We start from the raw sequence: 19,369 nt of genomic DNA, 5'->3' as shown, positions 1-19,369 counted from the left end.
TTGACTATTACAAATGTTTACAGTAAGTGCTTAGAGGCCAAAATCATAGTTGAGGACGTCATGTGATTTTATTCACTGGAATACATGTTCTTATTAAAACAAAGCTAAGTACAGTTCAGCAGCAAAACACACACACACAGTAATCCAATTTTAAAATAGGCAAAGGATTTGAACAGATATTATTCCAAATAAAAATTAGCACCCAGACTTGGACAGACATCACTTCAAATAAAAATTAACACCCAATTAACAACAAAATTTTATTAAACAAATGATAATGTGCTTAGTCCTGAACTTCTTCAAATAGCTCAGAAAAAAATTGTATATTTATCAAAATTATATATTATTATGCCCATATACCAATAATAAAGAGAATTCATTGAACAGTTCCATAGGAAGTCCATTTTTACTTTATTTGTATATAGTAAACATCTGTAATGCAAGGAAGAAACTGAGATTTATTGAGTACCTGTTATGTGCCAGATTTCATTACAGATTTGTCTGTGCACATTACCTTGAAAGTGAGGATTTAAGAGATGAGATGTGGAAGAGAAGGCAGAGCAAGATCATGGAATAGAACCCTCCGGTGATCATCCCTCCATAGGGACACTGAAGTGAACAATTATCCATGCAAGAAAATACCTTCACAAGAGCTAAAAGAATGAGGTAAAAGATCACAGTAACTGGTTGGCATAATAACAAGAAAAGACACATTGAAGAGGGTAGGAATGACAGTTTTGCATTGCCTACACCATCCCTTCCCCAATCTGAAGCAGTGCACATAGAGAGTGAATTTGTCTTTTAGGAGAGGGAGAAAGAAGTGTGCATGGGACTTTGCCTGAGAAACATGTACCAGCCCCACTACCATAAAACAAAGCAACAGCTGAACCCCGTGATCCCTGATTCCAGCTGGTGCCCACAGACTTCTAGACCTGCCCCAGCTCAGAAGGCAATTCGCCACCCCAGCGGGATGGAGCCAAGCCTTGGCCAGCTTCACCACTGGCTGACGAAGGAAGCTTTAGGCCATGAATAAATATCAGCAGCAATCAGGTAATAGTGACTGTGGGTGTTAGGTGAGCAAACCCTAACCATTACTGTGCTGGTCTATGAGACCATGGGATTCAGGTGTGAGCCAGTAAGCTGCCAGTTGCAGTGGCCATGAAAGTGCACACACACCTCTCCTGCAACTTCAGACAGTGCAGTGTAGACAGCGACTCCTTCTGCTAGGGGAAGAAAAAGGAAGTGAGCAAGAGACTTCGGGCTTGGAAACCCACAGGACTGTCTCTGATATGCCCCAAGTCCATCAGGGTTGGATACATAGGAATCTTCAAGAGAGCCACAGCATAATTGAGCTTAAGGTGCTATCTAGTGCTGAAATGGCAGCAGTGACCACAGTCTTAACTCATCAGCCAGTACTCTTGGAATTTCCGTAAAGTCCTCTGAAGAAGGACCAGTACAAACAAGGCCAGACTGTGAAGACTAGAAAAAATACTTAATTCTTTAATGCCCAGATATAGCCATAAGCATTAATAACATTCAGGAAAATATGATCCCATCAAGTATAATAAATAAGGCACCAGTAACCAAACCTGGAGAAAGATGTGTGAACTCTTACACAGAAAATGCAAAATAGATGTTTTGAGGAAGCTCAAATAACATCAAGAAAACACAGAGAAACAATTCAGAAAATTATCAGAGATACTTAACAAAGAGATTGAAATAATTTTAAAAATCAAGCAGAATTCCTGGAGCAATAACAGATAAACTGAAAAATGTATTAGAGGGTCTGAAAAGCAGAGGTGATCAAACAAAAGGAAGAATTCATGAGCTCAAACACAGGCTATTTGAAAATACATCAAGAAGAAAAAAGAAAAAAGGAATTTAAAAGAACAAAGAACACTTATTGGATCAATGAGATAGCATCAAAAAGAAAATGTAAGAGTCATTGACCTTCAAAGGGAGTAGAGGAAGAGAAAGGGGGTAGAAAGGTTATTCAAATAAATAATAATGGAAAATTGTCCAAACCTAAATATAAATATCCAGTTATAAGAAGGTCAAAGATCACCAAGAAGAGTCAACCCAAATAAAACTACCTCAAGGCATAAATATAATAATCAAACTCTCATAGGTCAAGGACAAGAGAGACTCCTAAAAGCAGTAAGAGAAAAGAAGAAAATAACATATGAAGGAGTGTCAATACATCTGGCAGCAGAATTCTCTATGGAAACCTTAAAGACCAGGAAGGAGTGGAATGACATATTCCAAGTCCTGAAGGAAAAAACTTTCAACCAAGAATATTGTACCCAGGAAAACTATCCTTAAAAATGAAGGAGTGATTCAAAACTCTTAGACCAACAAAAGTGGAGGGAATTCATCACCACCAAACCATAAGAAATGCTAAAAGAAGTTTTTCAATCTGACAGAAAAGGATGCTAATGTGCAACAAGAAAACATGTGAAGGTATAAAAGTAAACAAATTTGGAACACTCTAACACTGTAACTATAGGGTGTAAAACTTTCATATCTTTGGTATAAAGATTAAAAGCCAAAGATATTGAAAAACAATAACAATTTTTAAGAGATAGGTAATATAAAAATATGTAAATTTAGAGATCAAAAACTCAAAATTGGGGAGAAGGGAGTTAAAGGGTAGAGTTTTTAGGTTGTGTTTGTTTCATTCTTTGTGATCAAAAAATGGGTATTATCAAAAAGACAAAAAAATTACACACTATAAAAGATGGGGATAAAGGCAATATCTTGAATATTCTTAGCAAAAATGTAAATTACACAACCATTATGAAAAACAATATGAACCTTCCTCAAAAACCTAAAAATAGGACTACTATATGATCCAGCAATCCACTACTGGGTTTATAGCTATAAAAAATAAATCAGAATAGCACAGAGATATCTGCACTCCCATGTTTATTGCAGCACTATTCACAATAGCCAATACATGAAATTAATATAAATGTCCATCTACAGATAAACTAATTTTTAAAATGTGGTATATATGTAAATGGAATATTATTCCACCATAAAAAGGAATGGAATCCTATCATTTCTGACAACATAAATGGAGCAGGAGGACATTCTGTTAAGTGAAATAAGCCAGACCGCAGAAACAAACACCACATGATTACACTCATGTGTGAAATTTTTAAAAAGTTGATTTCATAGAAATAGAGAGTACAATAGTGGTTACCAGAGGCTGGTGAGGGGAAGAGAGAGAGGAAGACTGGGAGAGGTTGGTTAATGTGTACAAAGTTAGCTAAACAGGAAGAGTAAGTGCGGGTATTTTATTACACAGTAGGGTGACTATATCAAATGACAATGTAGTGCATATTTCAAGATAGCTAGAAGAGCAGATTTTGAATGTTATTGCCACACTGAAATGATAAATGTTTAAAGTGATGGATATCGGAATTACCCTAATTTCATCATTATACAATATATGCAAATGTTGGAACATTACACCGTGCCCCCATATACACGTAAAAATTTTGGTCAATTATAAATTTTTTAAATGTATGAATAAGAAAGACACAAGATGTCACTTTTAAAAACTATATATAAATTAAATTATCAAAATGATATATCAGGAATAGGAGGGGGCTTCAAAATGGCTGACTAAGGGAGACTGGCACTTTTCTCATGCACAAAAAAGACCAAAAGAACAAGCAGATAACCAGACATTAAATAGAGGTTCTAAGAGAGAACACTGGAATTCATTGGAAAAGTGACAAAAAAGACTTCTGAGGCATAGAAAGAGAGAGGAGCAAAGAAGCCAGCCTGGCCATAATAAGTTCAAATCCAGAAGCAACTCCTCATCGCAAGAGAAGGTAAACAAGATGCCCAGCCACCCACATTCCCATTGTGGACGGCTGCAGTCCTAGTGATGGGACAGTCCCTCAGCCCACAAAGGCTCTGAGATTAGTGTAGGCAGGTGCCTGGAGTCCACAAGTTGGTATTGTTTCACAGAGGGTGTTTGTGCTGGGTCCCAAACACCCCATCCCCCACCCACCAAGACGCAAGCTGACACAGCACTACACCATTTTGAGAGCCCAGCCCCACCAAACCACCTGATTCAGGTTCGATCCTGAACTGAATCCCAACAGTTCCAGCATCTCCACATCCCTATCATCCCACTGACATACCCACACATCCACCCAGAGGGCTGCAGTGTCACAAAACAGGATTGACCCAGGAATGTAGTTGTGTCTCCAGCACTCTAGCTGATTCTGCATCTACAGCCCAGGAAATGAGTGGTGCAGTGCACCAAAAAGGCTACCTCAAGGATGAAGGGAACCAAACAAATTCTACCCAGAGCTTGAAAGTTTCCTGCCCAGGGCTGCTGCAACTGACGGCAAGCTAGAACCCTCCAATGTCAAGGTCACTGTGTATCTGCATCTACCTTCAGAGGGACTTGGGACTGGCCTGATAACATGCTGTTCTGGGGCCTGAGGACAAGCTTGCCCCACCTGCTGACTTCAGTGCCCATGCACGCCATCTGGAGACCTGAGAACAGGTCCATTCTACCAACTGCCACCACTGCTGGCACCTGAGCATGTCACCTGGATACATCTATAAATACATCTATAGGGAAAAGTATTTCCCCATTAAAGTCAATTCATAAAATTGTAAGAAGCAACTGATACACCAGATGTGCCGATATTAATGTAAAGACATAAAAAAGCATGAAAAAAGAAAGAAAAAATATACCTCTAAAGGAATACAAAAATTATGCAGTAACAGAGCCAAAACAAAAAGAAATCTATGAAATGTCTGAAAAATAATTCAAAATAATGATAATAAAGAAACTTAGTGAGACAAAACAGAGCACAGATAAATAATACAAAGAAATCAGGAAAACAATTCATAATTTCAATGAGAAATTTAACAAAGAGATAGATATCATAAGAAAGAACTAAACAGAGATCTTGAAATTGATTATTTCAATAAATAAAATTAAAAATACAAAAGAAAGTTTCCACAATAGACCAGATTAATCATAAGAAAGAATTTCTGAACTTGAAGATAGAGCTTTTTAAATAACCTGATCAGACAAATTATATACATATATGACAGAAAGCCTACATGACATATGAAACACCATACAGGAACCAAATATTCAAATTTTGGGACTAGAAGAAGAAGAGATGTAAAGGCACAGAAGACTTATGTAAGGAATAATAGCTGAAACTCTCCAAAGTTTTGCAAGACATATAGACGTCAAGATACAGGTAACAAAAGATCTCGAAATATATTCAACCAAAAAGGTCTTGTTCAAAGCACATATATAGTCAAACTATCAAAAGTAGAAAACAAACAGAGAATTCTAAAAACAGAAAGAGAAAAATGTCAAGTCACATATAAAGGAATACCCATGAGAATAACAGCAGATTTCTCAGCAGAAACCTTATAGGCCAGGAGAGAATGAAAGTACATATTGAAAGTACTGCAAGAAAACAACTATCAGCCAAGAATACTATATGCAAAGCTATCCTTCAAAAATGAAGGAGAAATAAAATGTCTTTTCCAGACAAGAAAAAAAAACGAGGAATTTGTCACCACTAGACTAGTCCTATAAGAAATGCTTAAGAGAATCCTAAACCAGGAAGTAAAAGGAGAATAGCTACCATCATGAAAACACATACAAGTATACAACTCACTGATGGAACAGATGAGAAGAGAAAAGGAGAAGAGAAAAAAAAATAAAATGTTAAATGTTCTCACGACCCAAATTATCTAATGTAAAGGTATATAATAAAAGAGGAAGAAAGGCTGAGAGCAGCGGCTCAAGCCTGTAATCCCAGCACTTTGGAATGCTGAGGTGGGTGGATCACCTGAGGTCAGGAGTTCGAGACCAGCATGGCCAACATGGTGAAACCCCATCTCCACTAAAAATACAAAAATTAGCCAGGCATGGTGGTGCACACCTTTAGTCCCAGCTACTTGGGGTGCTGAGGCAAGAGAATCATTTGAACTCAGGAGGTAGAGGTTTCAGTGAGCCAAGATCACACCACTTTACTCCAGCCTGAGTGACAAAGTGAGACCCTGCCTAAAAAAAAAAAGAAGAATGAAAGAAAGAATATATCAAACAATCACAAAACATTGACAAATGACAGGAGTAAGTCCTAATCTATCAATAATAATCTAAAATATAAATGGCTTAAATTCCTAAATTGAAAAATATAGATTGGCTGAAAGGATTTAAAAATATATATGCTGCCTACAAAACTTCACTTACATTGTAAAGACATGTAGATCAAAAGTGAAGGAAAAGGAAAAAAAAAACATTCTGGGCAAACAGAAACCAAAAGCATGAAAGGGTAGCTACACTCACTATTTATGTCAGAAAAAAAATAGATTATAGGACAAAACACATAAAAAGAAAAAAGTCTCCAATGATAAAGAGAACAATTCAGCAAGAGTATATAAAAATTATAAATATATATGCACCAAACACTGGAACACCCAGATATATAAAACAAACATTATTAGAACTAAACAGAGAAATGGACCCCAATACAATAATAGTTGTTGACTTCAACACTCCACTTGAAGCACTGGACAGATCATCTAGACAGAAAATCAACAAAGACATCAGACAAGCAAATGCTGAGGGCATTAGTTACTATCAGATGTGCCTTACAAGAGCTCCTGAGAGAAGCACTAAATGTGGAAAGAAAAGACCATTACCAGCCACTACAAAAACACACTGAAATATACAGAGCAGTGACACTATAAAGCAACCACACAAAAAACAAGTCTGCAAAATAACCAGCTAACAACACGATGGTAGGATCAAATTCACACGTATAAAAACTGACCTTTAATGTAAACAGGCTACATGTCCCAATTAAAAGACATGGAGTGATAAGCTAGAAAAAGAAATAAGACCCAATGATATGCTATCTTCAAGAAAACCGTCTCACATACAATGACATCCATAGGCTCAAAATAAAAGAATGGAGAAAAATCGACCAAGCAAATGGAGAACAGAAAAAAGCAGGTGTTGCAGTCCTAATTTCAGACAAAACAGACTTTGAACGGACAAAGATAAAAAAAGACAAAGAAGGGCATTACATAATGGTAAAGGTTAGAAATGACAAAGGGGATGTTACACTGACCCCACAGAAATTCTAATAACCATCACAGACTACCACAAACACCTCTAGGCACACAAGCTAGGAAATCTAGAAGAAATGAATAAATTCTGGAACACATACAATCTCCTAAGACTGAACTAGCAAGAAATTAACTACCTGAAAAGACCAATAACAAGTTCTGGAATTGAATCAATAATAAATAGCCAACTAACCGAAAGAGAAAACCCAAGACCAGATGGAGTCACAGCCAAATTCTACCAGATGGAAAAAGAAGACCTGCTACCATTCCTGCTGAAACTCCTTCTTTACATCATATACATAAATCAAGTCAAGATTGATTAAAGACTTAAATGTAAAGCCCAACATGTAAAAACCTTGGAAGACAACCTAGGCAATAATCATTCTGTACATAGGAACTGGCAAACATTTCATGATGAAGACTCCAAAATCGATTACAACAAAAATAAAAATTGACAAATGGAATCTGATTAAACTAAAGAGCTTCTACACAGCAAAAGAAACAATCAACAGAGTAAACAAACAGCTTACAGAACAGGAGAAAATATTTTCAAACTATGTATCTGACCAAGGTCTAATATCCAGTATCTATAAGGAACCTAAACAAATTTACAAGAAAAAAAACAAACAACCCTATCAAAAAGTGGGAAAAGGACATGAATAGGCACTTTTTAAAAGAAGACATACATGCAGCCAACAAGCGTATGAAAAAAAAGCTCAATACCACTGATTATTCGAGAAATGCACATCAAAACTACAATGAGATACCATCTCATACCAATCCGAATGCTTATTAAAAAGTCAAAAAAAAAACAAATGCTGGTGAGGTTGTGGAGAAAAAGGAACACTTATACACTGTTGGTGGGAGTGTAAATTAGGTCAACCATTGTAGAAAACACTGGTGATTCCTCAAAAAGCTAAAAATAGAACTACCATTCAATCCTGCAATGTGATTACTAGGTATATACCCAAACGAATATAAATCGTTCTATCATAAAGACTCATGCACGTATAATGTTCATTGCAGCACTATTCACAACGGCAAAGACATGAAGTCAACCTAAATACTCATCATTGGTAGACCAGATAAAGACAATGCGGCACATACACACCATGGAATACTATGCAACCATAAAAAGAATGATATCATGTTTTTTGCAGGACAATGGATGGAGCTAGAGGACACTATCTTTAGCAAACTAACACAGGAAGAGAAAACTAAATACCACATATCTTGGAGCTAAAGGATGAGAACACATAGACACATACAGAGGAACAACAGACACTGAGTCCTACTTGAGGGTGGAAGGTGGGAGGAGGGAGAGGATCAGAAAAAAACAACTATTGGGTGCCAGGATTAGTACATGGGTGACAAAATAATCTGTACAACAAACCCCCATGACTCAAGTTTACCTTTATAACAAACCTGCACAGGTACAACTGAACCTAAAATTAAAGTTTAAACACACACACACAAATAATCCCACTTAAAAGTGGGCAAAGGATTTGAATAGACATTTCTCAAAGGAAGACATACAAATTGCCAACCTGCTGTCTTTTCTGACATGAAAAAATATTCAGCATCAGTAATCACTGGAAATTTTTAAATCAAAACCACCATGAGATATGATCTCACCCCAGTTAGAATGGCTATTATCAAGCAACATACAAACTAACAAATACTGGCAATGATGTTGAGAAAAGGCAACTCATACGCTGTTAGTGGGAATGTAAATTCATACAGCCTTGATAGGAAGTATTGTGGAGGTTTCTCAAAACACTAGAACTAGAACTACAATACAAACCAGCAATCTTTGTACTTGGTATTTATCCAAAGTAAAGGAAATCAGTATATTAGAAAGATACCTGAACCTTCATGTTTATTGCAGCACTATTCACAATAGACAAAACATGGAATAAACCTAAGTGTGAATCAATGGATGAATGGGTAAAGAAAATGTGGTATACATCACAATGGAATACTATTCAGCCATAGAAAATAATGAGGTTTTTTCATTTGTAACAACATGAATGGAACAGGAGGTCATTAGGTTAAGTGGAAAAAGTCAGGCACAGAAAGGCAAATATCACAATTCTCAATCATGTGCAGGACTTTAAAAGTTTAATTCATAAAGATATAGAGTAGGCACTTTGGGAGGCCGAGGCAGGTGGAACACGAGGTCAGGAGATCGAGACCATCCCAGCTAACATGGTGAAACCCCATCTCTACTAAAAATACAAAAACAAAATTAGCCGGGTGTGGTGGCAGGTGCCTATAGTCCTAGCTACTTGGGAGGCTGAGGCAGGAGAATCCCGTGCACCTGGGAGGTGGAGCTTGCAGTGAGCCAAGATTGCAACACTGCACTCCAGCCTGGGCAACAGAGTGAGACTCCATCTCAAAAAAAAAAAAAAAAAAGAGAGAGAGAGAGTAGAATGATACTTTCCAGAGACTGGGAAGAGTGGGTAGGGGAATGAAGAGAGGTTAGTTAATAAGTAGACACAGTTAGATAGAATAATTTCTAGTGTTCAATAGCAAAGTAGGGTAACTGTAATTAATGGTAACTTATTGTATATTTCAAAATAGCTAGAAGAGGAGATTTGATGTTTTCAACACAAAGAAATGATAAATGTTTGAGAGGATGGATATTCTAACTACCCTGATTTGATCATTACACAGGTATACAGATATGAAAATATCACATGTACCCAATAAATATGTATAATTATTATGTATCAGTAGAATTTTTTCAACAATAAAAATCCATTTAGACATAGTTTTACCCAAAAAAAAGATATCATGGAAGGAGTGCTTAAGTATAAAAATGAATTTACTACAAATACATGTTACTAATATTTTCTTGCTACTTAGTTTAAGTGAATGCCAATATATTAAGTCTTCTATATGAAGGAAGTGTAGACTATAGAATGAAACAAGGCTTTGAAATTAGATAAACTTGTTGACTAATACCAACCCTATGACTTATGAGGACATAGTTAGGCAAAGTGATTAAATTATCTAAGTCTTAGTAGTTTCATCTGCATAATAGGGATAATGCCTGTCTACCTCATAGATAGGTGAGGCTGTGAGAATTAAGTATAATTAAATAAGTGAAGTATCTAATTCAATTATCTGACTTTTAATAGGTACCCAATAAATCACTGCTGGTATTACTGACACCTGCTAAAGCGTACCTATTAATTAACTGTGTATCAAGTAAAAGTAGATCACTTTGGCTACTTATACTCCAAGGCTTTTTAATAAACACATTAAATTGAAATATGTAGGGGCGGAACAAGATGGCCGAATAGGAACAGCTCCAGTCTCCAGCTCCCAGCTCGAGCAACACAGAAGACAGGTGATTTCTGCATTTTCAACTGAGGTACCGGGTTCATCTCGCTAGGGATTGTGGGACAATCGGTGCTGGTCAGCTGCTGCAGCCCGACCAGCGAGAGCTGAAGCAGGGCGAGGCATCGCCTCACCTGGGAAGCACGAGGGGAAAGGGAATCTTTTTTCCTAACCAGGGGAACTGAGACACACAACACCTGGAAAATCGGGTAACTCCCACCCCAATACTGCGCTTTACCAAGGGTCTTAGCAAACGGGCACACCAGGAGACTATATCCCACACCTGGCCAGGAGGGTCCCACGCCCAGGGAGCCTCCCTCACTGAAAGCACAGCAGGCAGCAGCAAGGCTGGGGGAGTGGTGCCTGCCATTGCTGAGGCTTAAGTAGGTAAACAAAGCCACTGGGAAGCTCAAACTGGGTGGAGCTCACAGCAGCTCAAGGAGGCCTGCCAGTCTCTGTAGACTCCACCTCTGGGGACAGGGCACAGCTAAACAACAAAAACAACAACAACAAAAGCAGCAGAAACCTCTGTAGACGCAAACGACTCTGTATGACAGCTTTGAAGAGAGCAGTGGATCTCCCAATATGGAGGTTGAGATCTGAGAACAGACAGACTGCCTGCTCAAGTGGGTCCCTGACCCCTGAGTAGCCTAACTGGGAGACATGCCCCACTATACCCCACATATCACAGAGTGGAGTACACCCTTGAGAGGAAGCTTCCAAAGCAAGAATCAGACAGGTACACTCGTTGTTCAGCAATATTCTATCTTCTGCAGCCTCTGCTGCTGATACCCAGGCAAACAGGGTCTGGAGTGGACCTCAAGCAATCTCCAACAGACCTACAGCTGAGGGTCCTGACTGTTAGAAGGAAAACTATCAAACAGGAAGGACACCCACACCAAAACCCCATCAGCAGATCATCATCATCAAAGACCAGAGGCAGATAAAACCACAAAGATGGGAAAAAAGCAGGGCAGAAAAACGAAATTCAAAAAATAAGAGCGCATATCCCCCTGCAAAGGAACGCAGCTCATCACCAGCAACGGATCGAAGCTGGACGGAGACTGACTGACAAGATGAGAGAAGAAGGCTTCAGTACATCAAACTTCTCAGAGCTAAAGGAGGAATTACGTAACCAGCACAAAGAAACTAAAAATCGTGAAAAAAGAGTGGAAGAATTGATAACTAGAATAATTAATGCAGAGAAGGCCATAAACGAACTGACAGAGATGAAAACCATGACACGAGAAATACATGACAAATGCACAAGCTTCAGTAACCAACTTGATCAACTGGAAGAAAGAGTATCAGCGACTCAGTATCAAATGCATGAAATGAAGCGAGAAGAGAAACCAAAAGAAAAAAGAAGAAAAAGAAATGAACAAAGCCTGCAAGAAGTATGGGATTATGTGAAAAGACCAAATCTACGTCTGATTGGGGTGCCTGAAAGTGAGAGGGAAAATGGAACAAAGTTGGAAAACACTCTTCAGGATATCATCCAGGAGAACTTCCCCAACCTAGTAGGGCAGGGCAACACTCAAAATCAGTAAATACAGAGAACGCCACAAAGGTACTCCTCAAGAAGAGCAACTGCAAGACACATAATTGCCAGATTCACCAAAGTTGAAATGAAGGAAAAAATCTTAAGGGCAGCCAGAGAGAAAGGTCGGGTTACCCACAAAGGGAAGCCCATCAGACTAACAGCAGATCTCTCGGCAGAAACTCTCCAAGCCAGAAGAGAGTGGGGGTCAATATTCAACATTCTTTTTTTTTTTTTTTAATTTATTTATTATTATTATACTTTAAGATGTAGGGTACATGTGCATAACGTGCAGGTTTGTTACATATGTATACTTGTGCCATGTTGGTGTGCTGCACCCATCAACTCGTCATTTACATCAGGTATAACTCCCAATGCAATCCCTCTCCCCTCCCCCCTCCCCATGATAGGCCCCGGTGTGTGATGTTCCCCTTCCTGAGTCCAAGTGATCTCATTGTTCAGTTCCCACCTATGAGTGAGAACATGCGGTGTTTGGTTTTCTGTTCTTGTGATAGTTTGCTAAGAATGATGGTTTCCAGCTGCATCCATGTCCCTACAAAGGACACAAACTCATCCTTTTTTATGGCTGCATAGTATTCCATGGTGTATATGTGCCACATTTTCTTAATCCAGTCTGTCACTGATGGACATTTGGGTTGATTCCAAGTCTTTGCTATTGTGAATAGTGCTGCAATAAACATACGTGTGCATGTGTCTTTATAGCAGCATGATTTATAGTCCTTTGGGTATATACCCAGTAATGGGATGGCTGGGTCATATGGTACATCTAGTTCTAGATCCTTGAGGAATCGCCATACTGTTTTCCATAATGGTTGAACTAGTTTACAATCCCACCAACAGTGTAAAAGTGTTCCTATTTGTCCACATCCTCTCCAGCACCTGTTGTTTCCTGACTTTTTAATGATCGCCATTCTAACTGGTGTGAGATGGTATCTCATTGTGGTTTTGATTTGCATTTCTCTGATGGCCAGTGATGATGAGCATTTTTTCATGTGTCTGTTGGCTGTATGAATGTCTTCTTTTGAGAAATGTCTGTTCATATCCTTTGCCCACTTTTTGATGGGGTTGTTTGGTTTTTTCTTGTAAATTTGTTTGAGTTCTTTGTAGGTTCTGGATATTAGCCCTTTGTCAGACGAGTAGATTGCAAAAATTTTCTCCCATTCTGCAGGTTGCCTGTTCACTCTGATGGTAGTTTCTTTTGCTGTGCAGAAGCTCTTTAGTTTAATTAGATCCCATTTGTCAATTTTGGCTTTTGCTGCCGTTGCTTTTGGTGTTTTAGACATGAAGTCTTTGCCCATGCCTATGTCCTGAATGGTACTACCTAGGATTTCCTCTAGGATTTTTATGGTATTAGGTCTAACATTTAAGTCTCTAATCCATCTTGAATTAATTTTCGTATAAGGAGTAAGGAAAGGATCCAGTTTCAGCTTTCTACTTATGGCTAGCCAATTTTCCCAGCACCATTTATTAAATAGGGAATCCTTTCCCCATTTCTTGTTTCTCTCAGGTTTGTCAAAGATCAGATGGCTGTAGATGTGTGGTATTATTTCTGAGAACTCTGTTCTGTTCCATTGGTCTATATCTCTGTTTTGGTACCAGTACCATGCTGTTTTGGTTACTGTAGCCTTGTAGTATAGTTTGAAGTCAGGTAGCGTGATGCCTCCAGCTTTGTTCTTTTGACTTAGGATTGTCTTCGAGATGCGGGCTCTTTTTTGGTTCCATATGAACTTTAAAGCAGTTTTCTCCAATTCTGTGAAGAAACTCATTGGTAGCTTGATGGGGATGGCATTGAATCTATAAATAACCTTGGGCAGTATGGCCATTTTCACGATATTGATTCTTCCTATCCATGAGCATGGTATGTTCTTCCATTCGTTTGTGTCCTCTTTTATTTCACTGAGCAGTGGTTTGTAGTTCTCCTTGAAGAGGTCCTTTACATCCCTTGTAAGTTGGATTCCTAGGTATTTTATTCCCTTTGAAGCAATTGTGAATGGAAGTTCATTCATGATTTGGCTCTCTGTTTGTCTGTTACTGGTGTATAAGAATGCTTGTGATTTTTGCACATTAATTTTGTATCCTGAGACTTTGCTGAAGTTTCTTATCAGCTTAAGGAGATTTTGGGCTGAGACAATAGGGTTTTCTAAATATACAATCATGTCATCTGCAAACAGGGACAATTTGACTTCTTCTTTTCCTAACTGAATACCCTTGATTTCTTTCTCTTGCCTAATTGCCCTAGCCAGAACTTCCAACACTATGTTGAATAGGAGTGGTGAGAGAGGGCATCCCTGTCTTGTGCCAGTTTTCAAAGGGAATTTTTCCAGTTTTTGCCCATTCAGTATGATATTGGCTGTGGGTTAGTCATAAATAGCTCTTATTATTTTGAGGTACATTCCATCAATACCAAATTTATTGAGCGTTTTTAGCATGAAGGGCTGTTGAATTTTGTCAAAAGCCTTTTCTGCATCTATTGAGATAATCATGTGGTTCTTGTCTTTGGTTCTGTTTATATGCTGGATTATGTTTATTGATTTGTGAATGTCAAACCAGCCTTGCATCCCAGGGATGAAGCCCACTTGATCATGGTGGATAAGCTTTTTGATGTGTTGCTGAATCCGGTTTGCCAGTATTTTATTGAGGATTTTTGCATCGATGTTCATCAGGGATATTGGTCTAAAATTCTCTTTTTTTGTTGCGTCTCTGCCAGGCTTTGGTATCAGGATGATGTTGGCCTCATAAAATGAGTTAGGGAGGATTCCCTCTTTTTCTATTGATTGGAAGAGTTTCAGAAGGAATGGTACCAACTCCTCCTTGTACGTCTGGTAGAATTCAGCTGTGAATCCATCTGGTCCTGGACTTTTTTTGGTTGGTAGGCTATTAATTATTGCCTCAATTTCAGAGCCTGCTATTGGTCTATTCAGGGATTCAACTTCTTCCTGGTTTAGTCTTGGAAGAGTGTAAGTGTCCAGGAAATTATCCATTTCTTCTAGATTTTCCAGTTTATTTGCGTAGAGGTGTTTATAGTATTCTCTGATGGTAGTTTGTATTTCTGTGGGGTCGGTGGTGATATCCCCTTTATCATTTTTAATTGTGTCGATTTGATTCTTCTCTCTTTTCTTCTTTATTAGTCTTGCTAGTGGTCTATCAATTTTGTTGATCTTTTCAAAAAAACCAACTCCTGGATTCATTGATTTTTTGGAGGGTTTTTTGTGTCTCTATCTCCTTCAGTTCTGCTCTGATCTTAGTTATTTCTTGCCTCCTGCTAGCTTTCGAATGTATTTGCTCTTGCTTCTCTAGTTCTTTTAACTGCGATGTTAGAGTGTCAATTTTAGATCTTTCCTGCTTTCTCTTGTGGGCATTTAGTGCTATAAATTTCCCTCTACACAGTGCTTTAAATGTGTCCCAGAGATTCTGGTATGTTGTATCTTTGTTCTCATTGGTTTCAAAGAACATCTTTATTTCTGCCTTCATTTCGTTATGTACCCAGTAGTCATTCAGGAGCAGGTTGTTCAGTTTCCATGTAGTTGAGCGGTTTTGATTGAGTTTCTTAGTCCTGAGTTCTAGTTTGATTGCACTATGGTCTGAGAGACAGTTTGTTATAATTTCTGTTCTTGTACATTTGCTGAGGAGTGCTTTACTTCCAATTACGTGGTCAATTTTGGAGTAAGTACGATGTGGTGCTGAGAAGAATGTATATTCTGTTGATTTGGGGTGGAGAGTTCTATAGATGTCTATTAGGTCTGCTTGCTGCAGAGATGAGTTCAATTCCTGGATATCCTTGTTAACTTTCTGTCTTGTTGATCTGTCTAATGTTGACAGTGGAGTGTTGAAGTCTCCCATTATTATTGTATGGGAGTCTAAGTCTCTTTGTAAGTCTCTAAGGACTTGCTTTATGAATCTGGGTGCTCCTGTATTGGGTGCATATATATTTAGGATAGTTAGCTCTTCCTGTTGAATTGATCCCTTTACCATTATGTAATGGCCTTCTTTGTCTCTTTTGATCTTTGATGGTTTAAAGTCTGTTTTATCAGAGACTAGGATTGCAACCCCTGCTTTTTTTTGTTCTCCATTTGCTTGGTAAATCTTCCTCCATCCCTTTATTTTAAGCCTATGTATGTCTCTGCGTGTGAGATGGGTCTCCTGAATACAGCAGACTGATGGGTCTTGACTCTTTATCCAGTTTGCCAGTCTGTGTCTTTTAATTGGAGCATTTAGTCCATTTACATTTAAGGTTAAGATTGTTATGTGTGAACTTGATCCTGCCATTATGATATTAACTGGTTATTTTGCTCGTTAGTTGATGCAGTTTCTTCCTAGCCTCGATGGCCTTTACATTTTGGCATGTTTTTGCAATGGCTGGTACCACTTGTTCCTTTCCATGTTGAGTGCTTCCTTCAGGGTCTCTTGTAAGGCAGGCCTAGTGGTGACAAAATCTCTAAGCATTTGCTTATCTGTAAAGGATTTTATTTCTCCTTCACTTATGAAACTTAGTTTGGCTGGATATGAAATTCTGGGTTTAAAATTCTTTTCTTTAAGAATGTTGAATATTGGCCCCCACTCTCTTCTGGCTTGGAGAGTTTCTGCCGAGAGATCTGCTGTTAGTCTGATGGGCTTCCCTTTGTGGGTAACCCGACCTTTCTCTCTGGCTGCCCTTAAGATTTTTTCCTTCATTTCAACTTTGGTGAATCTGGCAATTATGTGTCTTGGAGTTGCTCTTCTCGAGGAGTATCTTTGTGGCGTTCTCTGTATTACCTGGATTTGAATGTTGGCCTGCCCTACTAGGTTGGGGAAGTTCTCCTGGATGATATCCTGAAGAGTGTTTTCCAACTTGGTTCCATTTTCCCCCTCACTTTCAGGCACCCCAATCAGACGTAGATTTGGTCTTTTTACATAATCCCATACTTCTTGCAGGCTTTGTTCATTTCTTTTTCTTCTTTTTTCTTTTGGTTTCTCTTCTCGCTTCATTTCATTCATTTGATCCTCAATCGCTGATACTCTTTCTTCCAGTTGATCGAGTCGGTTACTGAAGCTTGTGCATTTGTCGCGTATTTCTCGTGTCATGGTTTTCATCTCTTTCATTTCGTTTATGACCTTCTCCTCATTAATTACTCTAGCCATCAATTCTTCCACTTTTTTTTCAAGATTTTTCGTTTCTTTGCGCTGGGTACGTAATTCCTCCTTCAGCTCTGAGAAATTTGATGGACTGAAGCCTTCTTCTCTCATCTCGTCAAAGTCATTCTCCGTCCAGCTTTAATCCGTTGCTGGCGATGAGCTGCGCTCCTTTGCCGGGGGAGATGTGCTCTTATTTTTTGAATTTCCAGCTTTTCTGCCCTGCTTTTTCCCCATCTTTGTGGTTTTATCTGCCTCTGGTCTTTGATGATGGTGATGTACTGATGGGGTTTTGGTGTAGGTGTCCTTCCTGTTTGATAGTTTTCCTTCTAAGAGTCAGTACCCTCAGCTGTAAGTCTGTTGGAGATTGCTTGAGGTCCATTCCAGACCCTGTTTGCCTGGGTATCAGCAGCAGAGGCTGCAGAAGATAGAATATTTCTGAACAGCGAGTGTACCTGTCTGATTCTTGCTTTGGAAGCTTCCTCTCAGGGGTGTACTCCACCCTGTGAGGTGTGGGTTGTCAGACTGCCCCTAGTGGGGGATGTCTCCCAGTTAGGCTACTCAGGGGTCAGGGACCCACTTGAGCAGGGAGTCTGTCCCTTCTCATATCTCAACCTCTGTGTTGGGAGATCCGCTGCTCTCTTCAAAGCTGTCAGACAGAGTCGTTTGCATCTGCAGAGGTTTCGGCTTAGTTTGTTATTGTTTACTGTGCCCTGTCCCCAGAGGTGGAGTCTACAGAGACAGGCAGGTTTCCTTGAGCTGCTGTGAGCTCCACCCAGTTCGAGCTTCCCAGCGGCTTTGTTTACCTACTTAAGCCTCAGCAATGGCGGGCGCCCCTCCCCTAGCCTCGCTACTGCCTTGCCGGTAGATCACAGACTGCTGTGCTAGCAATGAGGGAGGCTCCGTGGGTGTGGGACCCTCCCGGCCAGGTGTGGGATATGATCTCCTGGTGTGCCTGTTTGCTTAAAGCGCAGTATTGGGGTGGGAGTTACCCGATTTTCCAGGTGTTGTGTGTCTCAGTTCCCCTGGCTAGGAAAAGGGATTCCCTTCCCCCTTGCGCTTCCCAGGTGAGGCAATGCCTCGCCCTGCTTCAGCTCTGGCTGGTCAGGCTGCAGCAGCTGACCAGCACCGATCGTCCGGCACTCCCCAGTGAGATGAACCCAGTACGTCAGTTGAAAATGCAGAAATCACCGGTCTTCTGTGTCGCTCGCACTGGGAGTTGGAGACTGGAGCTGTTCCTATTCGGCCATCTTGCTCCGCCCCGCACAACATTCTTAAAGAAAAGAATTTTAAACCCAGAATTTCATATCCAGCCAAACTAAGTTTCATAAGTGAAGGAGAAATGAAATACTTTACAGATAAGCAAATGCTTAGAGATTTTGTCACCACCAGCCTTGCCTTACAAGAGACCCTGAAGGAAGCACTAAACATGGAAAGGAACAACTGGTACCAGCCATTGCAAAAACATGTCAAAATGTAAAGACTTTCGAGGCTGGTAAGAAACTGCATCAACTAACGAGCAAAATAACCAGTTAATATCATAATGGCAGGATCAAGTTCACACATAACAATCTTAACCTTAAATGTAAATGGACTAAATGCTCCAATTAAAAGACACAGACTGGCAAACGGATAAAGAGCCAAAACCCATCAGTTTGCTGTATTCACGAGACCCATCTCACATGCAGAGACATACTTAGGCTCAAAATAAAGGGATGGAGGAAGATCTACCAAGCAAATGGAGAACAAAAAAAAGCAGGGGTTGCAATCCTAGTCTCTGATAAAACAGACTTTAAACCATCAAAGATCAAAAGAGACAAAGAAGGCCATTACATAATGGTAAAGGGGTCAATTCATCAGGAAGAGCTAACTATCCTAAATATATATGCACCCAATATAGGAGCACCCAGATTCATAAAGCAAGTCCTTAGAGACTTACAAAGAGACTTAGACTCCCATACAATAATAATGCGAGACTTTAATACCCCACTGTCAACATTAGACAGATCAACGAGACAGAAAGTTAACAAGGATATCCAGGAATTGAACTCAACTCTGCAGCAAGCAGACCTAATAGACATCTACAGAACTCTCCACCCCAAATCAACAGAATATACTTTCTACTCAGCACCACTTCACACTTATTCCAAAATTAACCACATAATTGGAAGTAAAGCACTCCTCAGCAAATGTACAAGAACAGAAATTATAACAAACTGTCTC

At 39.3% G+C, this 19,369-nt stretch overlaps 1 protein-coding gene across 1 annotated transcript in view; it reads right to left on the bottom strand.

Annotated features, from left to right (window-relative positions):
* LOC102121434 (disintegrin and metalloproteinase domain-containing protein 32) overlaps positions 1-19,369 on the bottom strand; it is a 170,976-nt gene that overhangs the window by 70,853 nt on the left and 80,754 nt on the right. The gene's annotated exons all lie outside the window — the stretch shown is intronic.

Source organism: Macaca fascicularis, chromosome 8 (assembly GCF_037993035.2).
Source record: "Macaca fascicularis isolate 582-1 chromosome 8, T2T-MFA8v1.1".
NCBI classification, from domain to species: domain Eukaryota; kingdom Metazoa; phylum Chordata; class Mammalia; order Primates; family Cercopithecidae; genus Macaca; species Macaca fascicularis.
This window is presented reverse-complemented; position numbering and strand designations above follow the sequence as displayed.